Source organism: Dipodomys ordii, unplaced genomic scaffold (genome assembly GCF_000151885.1).
Source record: "Dipodomys ordii isolate 6190 unplaced genomic scaffold, Dord_2.0 Scaffold140, whole genome shotgun sequence".
In the NCBI taxonomy this organism is placed as follows: domain Eukaryota; kingdom Metazoa; phylum Chordata; class Mammalia; order Rodentia; family Heteromyidae; genus Dipodomys; species Dipodomys ordii.
The window spans coordinates 2,225,489-2,238,836 of NW_012267356.1; positions in this window are offsets into that span (position 1 = coordinate 2,225,489).

A 13,348-nucleotide genomic window follows, 5' to 3' on the forward strand; every position below is an offset into this window, starting at 1 on the left:
TTCAGTTCAACCCAACTTCAATTAATTGTTCATTCATTTCCATCTAGTTATCCTGAGGATTGCTTTAGAATTATCTTTCTTCTCCTTCTGCTTTCTATTTCTAACCCTCCCAGATGCACTGAGATCTCAATATTTTAAAAGATACGAGGATATTTTGACTAGATATCATAGCTGTATTTTTTAAATCGATACATCTATAGATCTGATCTCTAGTACAGCCAGAAAAATAACCTGATGATGAAAAGATATAGTTAGGAAAAGAAACTGTTCATTTGGAAGACTACAAATTAGGGACATTAATTTAAAACTACCTAATTCCATGAACTATTTGGTAAATACAGTGATGTATTTAAATTTTCAATTATTCAAATAATGCTTCTCCAAAGTTCTGCTTAAGTAAGGTAAAAAACATAACGGTTTGGGTATTTGATGTGCTATTACTAAATTTAAGGTGATGTCCATTTAATATTAGCATTTATTTTGTTTCTCTTTACAAAAAAAATCCATGTCAAAGAGTATCTTTTTGTGAGACAAGATAATACACACAGGAATGGTTCTGCAAATAAAATTAGAAATGTTAATTCAAACATTACATTAAAAAATATGCCGTGAATAGCTTTAAATAGCATAGTGAATTCTTCTTGAGAAATGGCAAATGAAATGCAAGGACTGACAGGCATTAATTAAATTCTGCCTGTGGTTTTCTTGTTATATTTTTGAAATATGTTGAAGAAGTCCTACTAAGAAACGCTTCCAATAAATAACACCAAGAGTTGAAATTTAAGGTAGCAAGCAGGAATTATTATGAAGAAAGAAAGGAGGAAATAAGTAAGGGGATAATATTTATTGGCAATAAACATATACATAGGACCATGCTATTCCCTTGTTATGTTCACATTTATTTTGAAAATTAAGCATTGTGTTAAGAAAGACTAAATTTCCAAACATCACAAAATATTGTTGTGAGGAATCTGGGACTTAAACTTATGTGAATTTGATTCTATAGCCATAGTTTGGGACTCAGAGCACTGGAGAGTTTGAGGCAGGCAGATCTCCTGTTCAGGCAAACTTAAGCTATAATAAGGAGATCCTATCTCAAAACAAAACACAACAAAAAATACCCCTCCAAATAAAAAGGATGACCACATTTTCACTTAATTCTTGTGGTTTCTAAAACCAAATTAATCTTTCAACAAGATTCCTGCATATATTGTACCTCTGCAACTGTTTATTCCTTTAACTTTTCAATTACTGTAACATTAGGCTATACTGAGCTACTTTCTTCCAGAGAAGAAAATGTGAACCAACAGCCTGTTAACTAAAGTTTCATCAGTCTTGAAGGAAAAAGGTCAATTACCTCAAGCAGCTTTTTTTTTCAAAATTTAGCCTTGCCCTTCCCCTCCCCTCCGCTTCCCTTCCCTCCCTTCCTCTCCACGTCCCTCCCTTCCTCTCCCCTTCCCTTCCTATCCCTTTACTTTACTTTCCCTTCTTTCCCTCTTTTCCTCCCGTTTCTTATTTTTTGTGGTATTGAACCCAGAGCTTTGCACATGCTAAAAACACGCTCTGATATTAAGCTCTACCCAGAGCCTCCTACTCCCTTTCTTACCCTTGAATGTGTGTGTGTGTGTGTGTGTGTGTGTGTGTGTGTGTGTGTGTAAAAGAAAGCTTTATTTTCATAGGTTAAATTCAAGATTATAGCTGGGCACTGGTGGCTCACACTGTAATCCTGGCTACTAAGGAGGCTGAGATCTGAGGATCGTGGTTCAAAGCCAGCTCAGGCAGGAACATCCATGAGACTCTTATCTCCAATAAGCCACCAGAAAACTGAAAGTGGCTCTGTGGCTCAGGTGGTAGAGCTCTAGCCTTGAGCTGGATAGCTGAGGGACAGCGCCCAGGCCCAGAGTTCAGGCCCCACAACCAACCAAAACAAAAAAAATTCAAGATTATAATTTTTTCTTAAGTCACAAGATTTAAGTTTTGAATTAAAAAGTCTTTTTCAAATCCTCATGACATTTATCTCCTTTTTGTGAGGTATCTATAATAAAGCAGTCACGCTAGGACATGTTATGTTGATATAGTATTTTATCAATGTTATACAAGGTGTTAAAGTAAGACAAATGTTTCTGTATTAATTTTATATGAAATTATAATTGTTTAATTATTGCAAATTCCCTTGGCAATTAATGAATAAACTATCTTGGTAGCTGGTGACAAATGTTAATGTGTCATGATAATTTTTAGACATATGCATGCATTTAATACTGACATGAGTACGCCAAAAGTCTACTGAAATTGGAGCAGCAATGTCTTTGAGTAAATGTAATACCATTACAAAAAATTAGCACTAAAATGGTATTCATTCAGATAGATAGTTATTAAACATTACTAAATGAAACATGGAATGACTATAAAAATGATACACTGGTAAGTGGATGTTTTAGCAAAGCTATCTCTGGGCCAGAATAGAGCTTTCCTTTTACTCTGTGTTAAAATATTCTCCAAATATTAAAGCCTAGTTAGGACTTAAAGCCAATATTACTAAAAGTTTTCTGCAGATGTCCCACATAAAAATACAAGCAATGTTTTTATTATATTTTGCCTTACAAGTGGGTAAAGCTGTTCTTAGAGCAAGACAGTAAACACCTTTAAGAAATCAAGAGGATATCCCAAACCATGTTTGTAACCAAATTGCGTTACCATAAATACAATGCTTCTGTTATTGAGAATAATGAGTTTTTGATATAATATATATTAGGTTTAAGTATATCATATATTAAGTATATTTGATATACTTAATATATGATGTATCATAGTTGCCTCTTATTCAGCATATATATTTATATAATGAAGCCAGTTATTATAATAATGTTACCCTTACATGGCATAACAAATGCCATCTTGTTTTTTATGATACAAAAATAACTCTACCACTTATTCTATTGTATAACGTCTAATAAGTGAGTTGCTTCGATAGTAGTAATTACATTTGGCAAATAACGGTAGACGTTTATGTCAGAGACTTGACAGGCCATGGTGTTCTGTTTTAAGTGGCATGAGTCTGGTTTTATCCTCCTTTGATCTTTTTCTTTTGTATCATTGGTTTTATTAATCAAGATTTATGGGAAGTATGCTAATAGCCTAATAGATTTTGAGCGCATGTCAACCCTAAATTTGAGGGGAAATAATACAATTCCAAGCCATTACCTCGTACTTGCTATGACCATAGTTCATGGCAGAGTGTGTTTTAATATTTTCATTTTCACAGAATGTGTATGACTATGAATACTGCTCAATGTATGAGTTTTGAATGGAGGAATAGGAAATACGAATGCATGGATGATTGGTGTGTGCTGAGATGTTGTATTTTAATATATTGGTCTTTCAAGTTACTGGTTATACAAGTAGAAATCCTTCACAATACACTGGAAGGATAACAGAAGAGGCTCTGTGCACATGAAGTGAACAATGGAGAGCCTAGTATGCTCATCTTTATAATCATCTTTATGAGCACTGTGTGATGAAAGATGTCTTTCATGGCAAAGCAAGCTACCACTAAAGAGCACCTTGGGGGCCCATTTTCAGTAAGTATTCTTATGAAGTAGTTGTAGTTTGACAAACTCAGCTGGGTCATGTTCAATATCATTTAGAACCATGTATAAGTATATATTTGCATATATGTGTGTATTTGTTTACATGTATAAAGAGTAGATTACCCAGTTTTTGTAGAATTGTTCCTAAGAGTTATTATGCCAAATAATTAGAGTGCCCACCACTAAGCCACTGTCAGCCTCTAAAATTAAACAGAAGGAACATTGAAAGCTCTGTTCCTTTGAATGTGCTGTATAAAGAGAAAATGTTGGCTGACAGGAAAGACTTATTTGCTTATCTGGTTCATTTTAACCTCACAGCTTAACGTTTTGATTTGTAGTGAGCAAGCTACTTGGAGAGCTGAGATGCACATTTTCATTTAGCACTCCAGCACGTCCTTGGAACAAAGTGAACCAGCAAATGATTTTGTCCTTTCATGAAGAAAAGAAGCTTTAATGGAGAAAAATCCACTTAATTATAATAGAGCTTATACTAAATATTTTTCTACCATGTAAAAATATCAAACATTTCAACTTGAAGAATAAAAATTACTTTGCCAGGTGCCAGTGGCTCATGCCTATAGTCCTAACTGCTCAGGAGGCTGAGATCTGAGGGTAGCAGTGCGAAGACAGCCATAGCAGGAAAGCTTATTAGACTATCTCCAGTTATCCATTAAAAAGCCAGAAGCAGAGTTGTGGCTCAAGTGATAAAGAGCTAGACTTGAGCATCAAAGCTCAGAGAAAGTGTCCAGTCTCTGAGTTCAAGCCCCCAAGTCCAATCACAAGAAAAACAAAATTGCTTTGCATTCTGTTGTACTTAGCAATGAAACACTAACTCTAGGGCTGGGAAGGTGGCTCAGTGGTAGAGCGCTTGCCTTGCATGCATGAGGCCCTGGGTTCGATTCCTCAGCACCACATAAGCAGAAAAAGCTAGAAGTGGCGCTGTAGCTCAAGTGGTAGAGCGCTAGCCTTGAGCTGAAGAGCTGAGGGACAGTGCCTAGAGCAGTTCAGGCCCCACAACAGACGAAGAAGAGGAAGAGGAAATATAATATAATTTTAATATTGGCTGAAAATCCCCCCCTTTTAGCTTAAGGACTAATGATAATTATCATTAGTCTCACAAAAATATGGGAGAATCTAGTTTAAATTGTAATACTTTAACTTCTGGTTTTTTTTAAAATGAACATCTACATTCAGCTGAGAAAAAGCAAACAAGTTGGCTGAAAGAACCCATTCTTGTATATCCTAGGTATCTGTGAGACAGAAAATATAATTCATTTCAATTTATTTAAAGAAGTTTATTTTTCAAAAAGGTGAGCTACTTCCTTATAATTGTGTTGGTCTGTAGAGTCAAAGCAAGATCTTCCCATCTTTAATACATAAAAGGATTATTTTCCAAAGGCTGAAAGTGATTAGTAAGTTTTTTTAAGTGCTAAAAGACATTGAAATTTAACAAGCCTGCCAAAGTTTACTTTGATTCAAAATAAAATTAACAAGCAAACCAGAGACAGTAGCTTGGGGAGGATTTCATTGACCCTTTTCTTCCTTTGCAACATTTAGTAATATTATTCTTGCCCTACATCACTCTTCTCTCTAATGATGGAATTTGCCATTTTCTAATTGGTCCTAAGGACTCAGCTGCTCCTTCACTGTTGGCAGGATTATATAAGAGGGGTTACTAGCTAAAAATCCACAATCCCTATTACCTCAGTCATGATGGGCACACCCACACATAAGGATGCGATGAACATTTAGAAAATGGTGTCAAGGTTATATTTTCATGGGGAAGGGTCATCTAAACCTCTAACGTCTGATGAAATTTCCTCCATAGACTATTTTGTATTGGAGATAGAGATTCCTTCCTGATCTAGGTAGGAGAATTTCATTTGAAGAAAGGATAAAGTGAATCACTGTAGAGAAAGGAATTTTTAAACGCTCCTTGGTGTGTAAGAGAAGGGCATTTAGTCTGTTGTCCTTAAGAAAGATGACCGACGGTCCCACTGCTCCATCATAAAGGAAAAATCACAACACAGTTATTTGGGGACTTCCTATTCAGTTTTGTGTTTTACAGTAAAATGAGTGTTCACTAAAGTCCTAAGGAAAAGTATTAAAAAATATTCAGTGTAAATATTATCAAAACACTGAATAGCAAAATACTTGATATATTACTGATGCTATTCATAATTTATTTTTTAAAAGTTTAAGATTTTTATCTTAATTCATTTAATATGCAAACTCAGTTTATTTTTCTAAAACAGGACAGTCTTTTGAAAATTTAGCAATTCCCTGAAATGTAAATCAACTGTTACAAACTACCTCTAGCCTCAGTGGACTACTTTTGTCTTTATTTCTTACTCAAAAATGGGTTAAAATTAAAGATAAGTTAAATAAGTCATTAAAATAAAACAAAACTAAAATTCCCATGTTTTAGCACATATGCTTTTTTTGTTGAGCTGATGATACAGGGGAGGCTGTGATTAATTGTTTTTCCAAAGTAATTATAAAATATTTTATTCTCTAAGGAACTTCATTCTGTAATTACTAAGTGCTTTTTAGATGGTCTAAATAATACTACTAGGCCTTTCTGAGAAGAAGAGAGATTTTTCTAGTGCCATTTGAGTGTGTATTGGCAATGAGGTTTCTGGGTCTGACATTTTAATCTTATTTTTAAATTACATTCATGTTTAGAGTGCTCCCAATTGGAAATTTCTTTTTTTTCCCCATACTTTGAAATATACTATTCAGTTGTCACTTGATTTTCATCCTCTCTGATAAGAAGTCAGCTGTCTTTTTATTTTACTTGTTTCATTTTTATTTTTAGTGGTTTTTGTGTTTTCCGAAAGTCTTCTATTTTCAGCAATTGTACAGGAAGGGGCCTAGATAGAATATCACGTATTTCTTTTGCTTAACCTTTGGAGCTTTTAAAAAATAAAGCTTCAGGAAGTGGAACTGTAGCTCAAGAGGTAGAAGGAGTAAGAGAGCTTGGGGACATCATCCAGGCCCTGAGTTCACATGTGCCTGCGTGAGCGCACACATGCGCACACACACACGCACACACATACACACACACGCACACACATACACACACACACACACACAGAAGACTCTGTAGCAGTCATCAGTGTTAGATTCAGAACTATTTTGTTTTTTAATACAGTTTTGGTGTTTCTCTTTCTTCCACCATAGTGTCTAATTAGACATGTCTAGACCTACATCATGTTCATGTGCATTTGTGTGTGCACATATGTGCACACATGCATTACTACTGGGGCTTGAACTCGGGGCCTGGACACTGTCCCTGAATGTTTTTGCTCAAGGCTAGAGCTCTACCAAATGAACCAAAGCCCTACTTCAGCATATTTGTGCTTGATAAGATTCTCACAGACTATTCTGCTTAGGCTGGCTTGAACTTTGATCCTCATAGCTCAGCCTCCTATGTAGCTAGGATTTTCTCAGCTTTATAATTTACTTTTTAAATCACATTTTATCTCTGTAGGACAAGTTGACTATTTTATAGCCTTTCTTACATTCATTATGCTTTATCTTCTATTAAACAATTTCTGGTTAAGAATTTTTATTTCTATATTTTTAGTTTTTCTTTTTTTTTTCTTCTAGGCTGTTCTGTGTCATTTATTTTCTTTGATTTTAGATATCTCATAACTCCTATTTATTATCCAATTTCTAAAAATTCTTGAATCACATTTAAAGTTATTTACTTATTTATTTAAATAAATAATGATCATGTCTCCTATTGGCGATCAAGCCCAGAGGTATGCATGGTAGACAATCAGTGTACCACTGAGCTTCATCCCCATCTGCCTATTTCTTTCCCATAATGCTGTTTTCTTTTTAATTTAAAGGTGAACACTGGGTATCCACATTGAACCCCCTCAGAGAAAATACAGTTCATCCTCTGAAGGCACATAGGTTGAGAGCTAATTATCCTAATCCAATAGTAGACTGGGGTGACTCAGAAGGCAAGTCAATATGTAAGACTATATAGTTCTGATATAACCCTTTTTCCATTGCATAGGTCCAAGGGCCATGAAGAGGTAAACTGTTTAATAAAGTTACTTTTCCCTTGTAGATTTGTGATAGTATCTTTCTGTTGCTATAAAAAAACACATACACAAAGAGTAAAGATTTATTTTGGTTCTCAGTTTAGCAATTTCAATCCATGATCAATTATGGTAGATGTAGAGAAATTACATCTACTAATGGAGGAATATACCATTAGGATTAAAAAAATTTAGACTCATTCATCAGTGTTTTTCTATTGCCTCTGGAGTAAAATTACTCTTGAAAAGTTATCGTGTCTTCGATATTAGGAACTAAACAACCATTTCAAAACTGTTTTGTATAAAATAAATACATTTTTAAATGCAATCATTTTAATATGGCACAAATCACTTGTAATTAAAATTCCATTAGTAGCTCATATTTTTGAAAGAAAACATTATTAACTGAGCAAAACCTAGAGGCTAAATAAAGCAGGAACAATTTGACCTTTTTTGTCCTTGAGTTGACAGTTCCTCAGGCTTGTAGTTTTCTGAGTAATCTTTATTTTTCTCATTTTAAATTTATTATAAAAAGTAGAGAAAGTGATAGAGTTCAGTGCTCTTTATGGTGCAATTATTACTGGCATTGCTAATATTGCCAAAGGCTTGAGAATATATTTTCTTAGAGTCTCTGCAGATGGAGCCAATACTCTATTAAACCCAGATCATGTAGTACAATGAGCCATCCTCCATGTTTCTGTCAACAATATCATTGCAATATCTGATTAATGCATATGCTCTTTGTTTTCATGTGATCCAAATCAGACCCTGTTTTCCCCATGTGGCATGTGGAATCTATTCTGCTTTCTTCATTCGAACCAAATTCTTCACTTTTAGTCTGTGGTCTGCAGGAGAAAATGTTGCATCCCAACACTTCATGGTCTCATCTCAATCCAGATGAAGTGGCCATCAGTGCTGAACAGTCTGGGCTTGGGAGAATCCAAGTTTGGTTTTGTTTTCCCAGGCCTTCCCAGTTAGAGATCAGTTTCTAGTTCAAAGTAAGTTTTAAGTTCAATGAGGGCCTGGTGGGTGACTTAAGAGAAGGATCATTTAGCTTTGCTCAGAAAACAGAGGAGAAGTAGATTAAATTCTAGACCTACTACTGGCTGGTCAGCCCCAAGTATGATGTTAAGAATTCAAGAATCAAGATTGTGAAGTTTTGTTTTTCTTGTTTTTTTGGCTTGTTGTTGTTTTTGGTTTTTGTTTTTTTGGCTGGTCAGGGAGGCTTGAACTTGGGTCCTGGACACTGTCCTTGAGCTCTTTTGCTCAAGGATAGTGCTCTACTACTTTGAGCCACAGAACTGCTTTGGGTTTTCTGGTGGTTAACGAGATAAGAGTGTCATGGAGGGCTGGGAAGGGGGCTCAGTGGTAGAGCACTTGCCTTGCATGCCTGAGGCCTTGGCTTCCATTCCTCAGCACCACATAAGCAAAGAGAAAAAAGCCAGAAAGTGGCGCTGTGGCTCAAGTGGTACAGCGCTACCCTTGAGCTGAAGAGCTGAGGGACAGCACCCAGGCCCAGACTTCAGGCCTCACAACCGGACCCCCCCCCAAAAAAAAAAAAAGAGTGTCATGGACTTCCCTGCCCAGGCTGGCTTTAACTACAATCCTCAGATCTCTGCCTCCTGGGTAGCTTGGATTACAGGTGTGAGCCACCAGTGCTTGGCAAGATTGTGAATTTTGTCTTTAGCATTACCTCTAATCATCACAGATAGGAATCTATTGTGTGGTCACCAAGAAGTAATACAGTCTCTGAGCTTCACCATAACAAAGCTAAAATCAGACTTCCTTTCTAGGGTAGTATCCTGGCCACCAACAAACTCCAAGATCCATCTAGGTTATTTTGTGCTTCGCTAGCTTGTTTATTGTTCAGTTGTAACATTTTGTTCTTTTGATCTGTTTTGAGTGAAGCATTCTATGTTTTGTGAAGTAAACAATTAACTTCATGCTTTTATATGTGTATACTAATCTCCCCAGAACCATTTTTGGATTTTTTTCTACATTGAATTGTCGAGACATGTTTGCTGAATATCAATTGACCATTAGTATATGAATTTATTTCTATTCCAGATAGGTTGCTTCTATTACATTGCCTTAGTAAGTTTAGAAATCAGATGATGTAAATCCTTTAAGTTTTCTTTAAAAGTAAGATTGTTTTGGATTTTTCTTCACAAATGTGAGCTAGAGTTTCATAGGGTTGGCATTCAATTTATGATTGCTTTAGCAAAGAAAGTCATTTTTAAGTCTGCTGTGAACGTGAAATGTTGTTTAGCTTATTTTGATCCCCTATAATTTCTTTCCATGATATTTCATAGTTTCTGGATTATAAATCTTTCACTAAAACTTATGTGAAATAATCCAAGACTACATTTTTTACTATACAGTTTCTTTTGTATATTATAAATGAAATTGACTTATGCATTTGTATTTGAATTATTCATTGACACTCTAAATAGAGTCTTCAAGATCTTCTCTATCAGTGCTAAATTCATTTCATAAGTTGTAATAAGTTTTGAAGAACTCTTTAAGTTTTCCCCTATAGAAAATTATATTATCTCTATATACAGTTTCACTTCTTCATTTCCTAGCTGTAGGCCTTATTTCTTCCTCTTGTCTAGTCCCTTAGCAGACCCTATAGTACACTGTTAACTCAAAGTTGCAAAATTGATATCCTATTTTTATTTTTTATTTTAGAGAAAAAATGCTCAGTACTCTTTTAGTGATATTATTTCGGGTATCAGTTTTCTAAGATGCCTTTTACCAAGATGACAAAGTCTTTTTCAGGTCTAGTTCATTGAATAATTTTTTTTGGGGGGGTCCAGTTGTGGGGCCTGAACTCTGGGCCTGGGAGCTGTTCCTCAGCTCTTCAGCTCAAGGCTAGCACTATACCACTTGAGCCACAGCTCCACTTCCAGCTTTTTTTCCCTGCTTATGTGGTGCTGAGGAATCAAACCCAGGGCCTCAAGCATGCAAGGCAAGCGCTCTACCACTGAGCTACCTTCCCAGCCATGAATAATTTTTTTGTTGTTGTTGGTCATGAAGCTTGAACTCTGGACCTGGGAACTGTCCCTTAGCTCTTCAGCTCAAGGCTAACACTCTGCCAGTTGAGCCACAGTGCCACTTCCAGTTTTTTAGTGGTTTATTGTAGATAAGAGTATCATGGACTTTCTTGCCCAGGCTGGCTTTGAACCGTAGTTATTCTCAGATCTCAGCCTCCTGAGTAGCTAGGATTATAGGCTTGAGCCACCTGGCGCCTAGCTCATGAAACTTTTGATATAAATTTTCCAAATATTCATGTGAGGTTAACTTGTAATACTATACATATTTTTCTATATTGAACTAAACTTGCATCCCCTGAATTAGTATGCTAGACTATCATATACAACCAGTTTTCCTTCTTTCATGGGCTCTGAGGATTTTGGTTTGAAACTAACCAGAACAGGAAAGCCTGTAAAATTCTTGTTTTCAGTTAACCACCAAAAAGCTAGACATTAGCAATGACTCAAGTTGTAGAGCTCTAGCTTCGAGTGAAAAATAACTAAGGGACAATGCCCAGGCTCTGAGTTCAAGTCCCAGTACCAGAACAAAAACAAAGGATGATTAAATATTCATTTAAGGTGTTCTTTTATAGTCACTTGCATTCTCTTCTTACCATTGTTTTCACTGCATCTTATAAGCTTTGATATGCTGTTTCATTTTTGTTCATCTCAAAAAATTGCTTCATTTCTGTTATAATTATGCTACTGTAATAATGACCTTTCCAGGATTATTTGTCAGTAAGGTCACTCACTCTTTCCTCTTAACATTACCATTGTACTAGGCATCCTCTCTTCCACTCTCAAAGATTTTTTTTAAAGCACATGCCAAAGTGCTTTGATGAGACGAACCTACTTATATTTTAATTTTCTTTTCCATTTTATTATAGATCTGTTGAAAGGCCATGGCCTCAGTCATGTCTGTAACAAATTTCAAGCTAACTATAATTTGGGATCATAGTTTTGATTGCATAGAACATTATTCCTTCATCGTTGGCTCATTATTTTCTCTCATTTCTAAAGAAAACCAGTCACTGGAGAACAATGGAGGTAAATGGATGGGAGAGGAATGAGACCTTTGAGTATCTGTCAGATGGAAAGAAATCTGTAACCAAAGCTTGTCAAAAAATCTTTGGAAAATAAGCTAAAAAATATTGAAAGCAATAATTTGCAAAACTTAATTTATATAATTTAAGATCTTGTAATATGATGTTCAAGAATTTTTAAAGCCTTATATTTATCACCCAAGGCTAGATGAGTTTTTTTTTTCCTGTAAAACAGTTTGTTCCCTCTCTCAGACACAGAATGAGCACAAATGAAAACATAGGTCTTGGGGGCTAGATAAACATTTTTATTGACCTCACCTTCTACGTGAACATGGCCTTGCAGTGGACATCTGATCATCTGTCCCAGATAAATCTACCCCCATTCCATACTAGAGCAGGTCTAGCTAGAGTAGACACATTTACCCAGTGAGATGGTGTACCAGTGGAAGTAAAGCCATGTCTCTTGCCCTCAATCCATATTTGGCTATATTTTTTTGCAGTTATGGGGTTTGAGCTCAGGGCCTGGCTGTTGTCCCTAAGTTCTTTTGATCAAGGCTAGCACTCTACAACTTTGAACCTCAACTTTAATTCGGTTTTTTGAGTGACTAGTTGGAGGTTAGAGTCTCAAAGGGACTTTTTTGCCTGAGCTGGCCTCAAAATGTGATCCTCAGATCTTAGCCTCCTAAGTAGCTAGGTTTACAGATATGAGCCACTGGTGCCCAGAGCAGCTAATTTTTTTTCCTTAAAAGATTGATTGTTATAGCCTAGCATTTTTTCTTCTTTCCTTCCCCGCCCCCTGCCCCACTCATTGCCAGTGGCTTATGCCTGTAATCCTAACTGCTCAGGAGACTGAGATCTGAGGATCGAGACTCAAAGCAGCCCAGTCAAGAAAGTCCAAGAGACTCTTATCTCCAATTAACTACCAGAAAATAGGAAGTGTCACTGTGGCTCAAGTAGTAGAGTACTAGCCTTGAGCTGAACAGCTGAAAAACAGTAGTGCCCAGGCCCAGAGTTCAAGCCCCATGACTAACCAAAAAAAAAAAAAAAGTTGTAGGAAGAGGTTGCAAGCCCATAAATCAGATTATGAGTACAATGTCTCTTCATTAATGTTATCCCTTCTTTCTTTCTCTCCTATTATTCCCATTCCTACCTTCAAGTTCCTACCCTACATAGTTCTGTTCTTCCCATTCCTATCCTCAAGTTCCTATCCTACATAGTTCTGCTGTTATATCATGTACACTGTATTTAATGACTGCCCTTGTCCAGCCTTCCTCCCTCCATTTGTATCCCTCCCCATTGTCCTTCCTCCCCCAAACATGTTGCAGCTTCTTCTTGAACAGTTTAGAGTAGTTATACCATGGGAGTCCTCCTCTAAGTACACCATCTTTTAGTCATTTCTTTGTGTGTATTCATACAAAACCTTGTATATGTTATTATGTATGTTTGCATTTTAACTCTAGCTTCCACATATGAGAGAAAATATGCACCATTTGTCTGTCCAAGCATGTCTTATTCCACTTAACCTCATTTTTTTTTAGATCCTTCCATTTCCCTGCAAATGACATATTATTCTTTCTAATAAATGAGCAAAATTCCCTTGTATAGATGTAGCACATTTTCTTTTT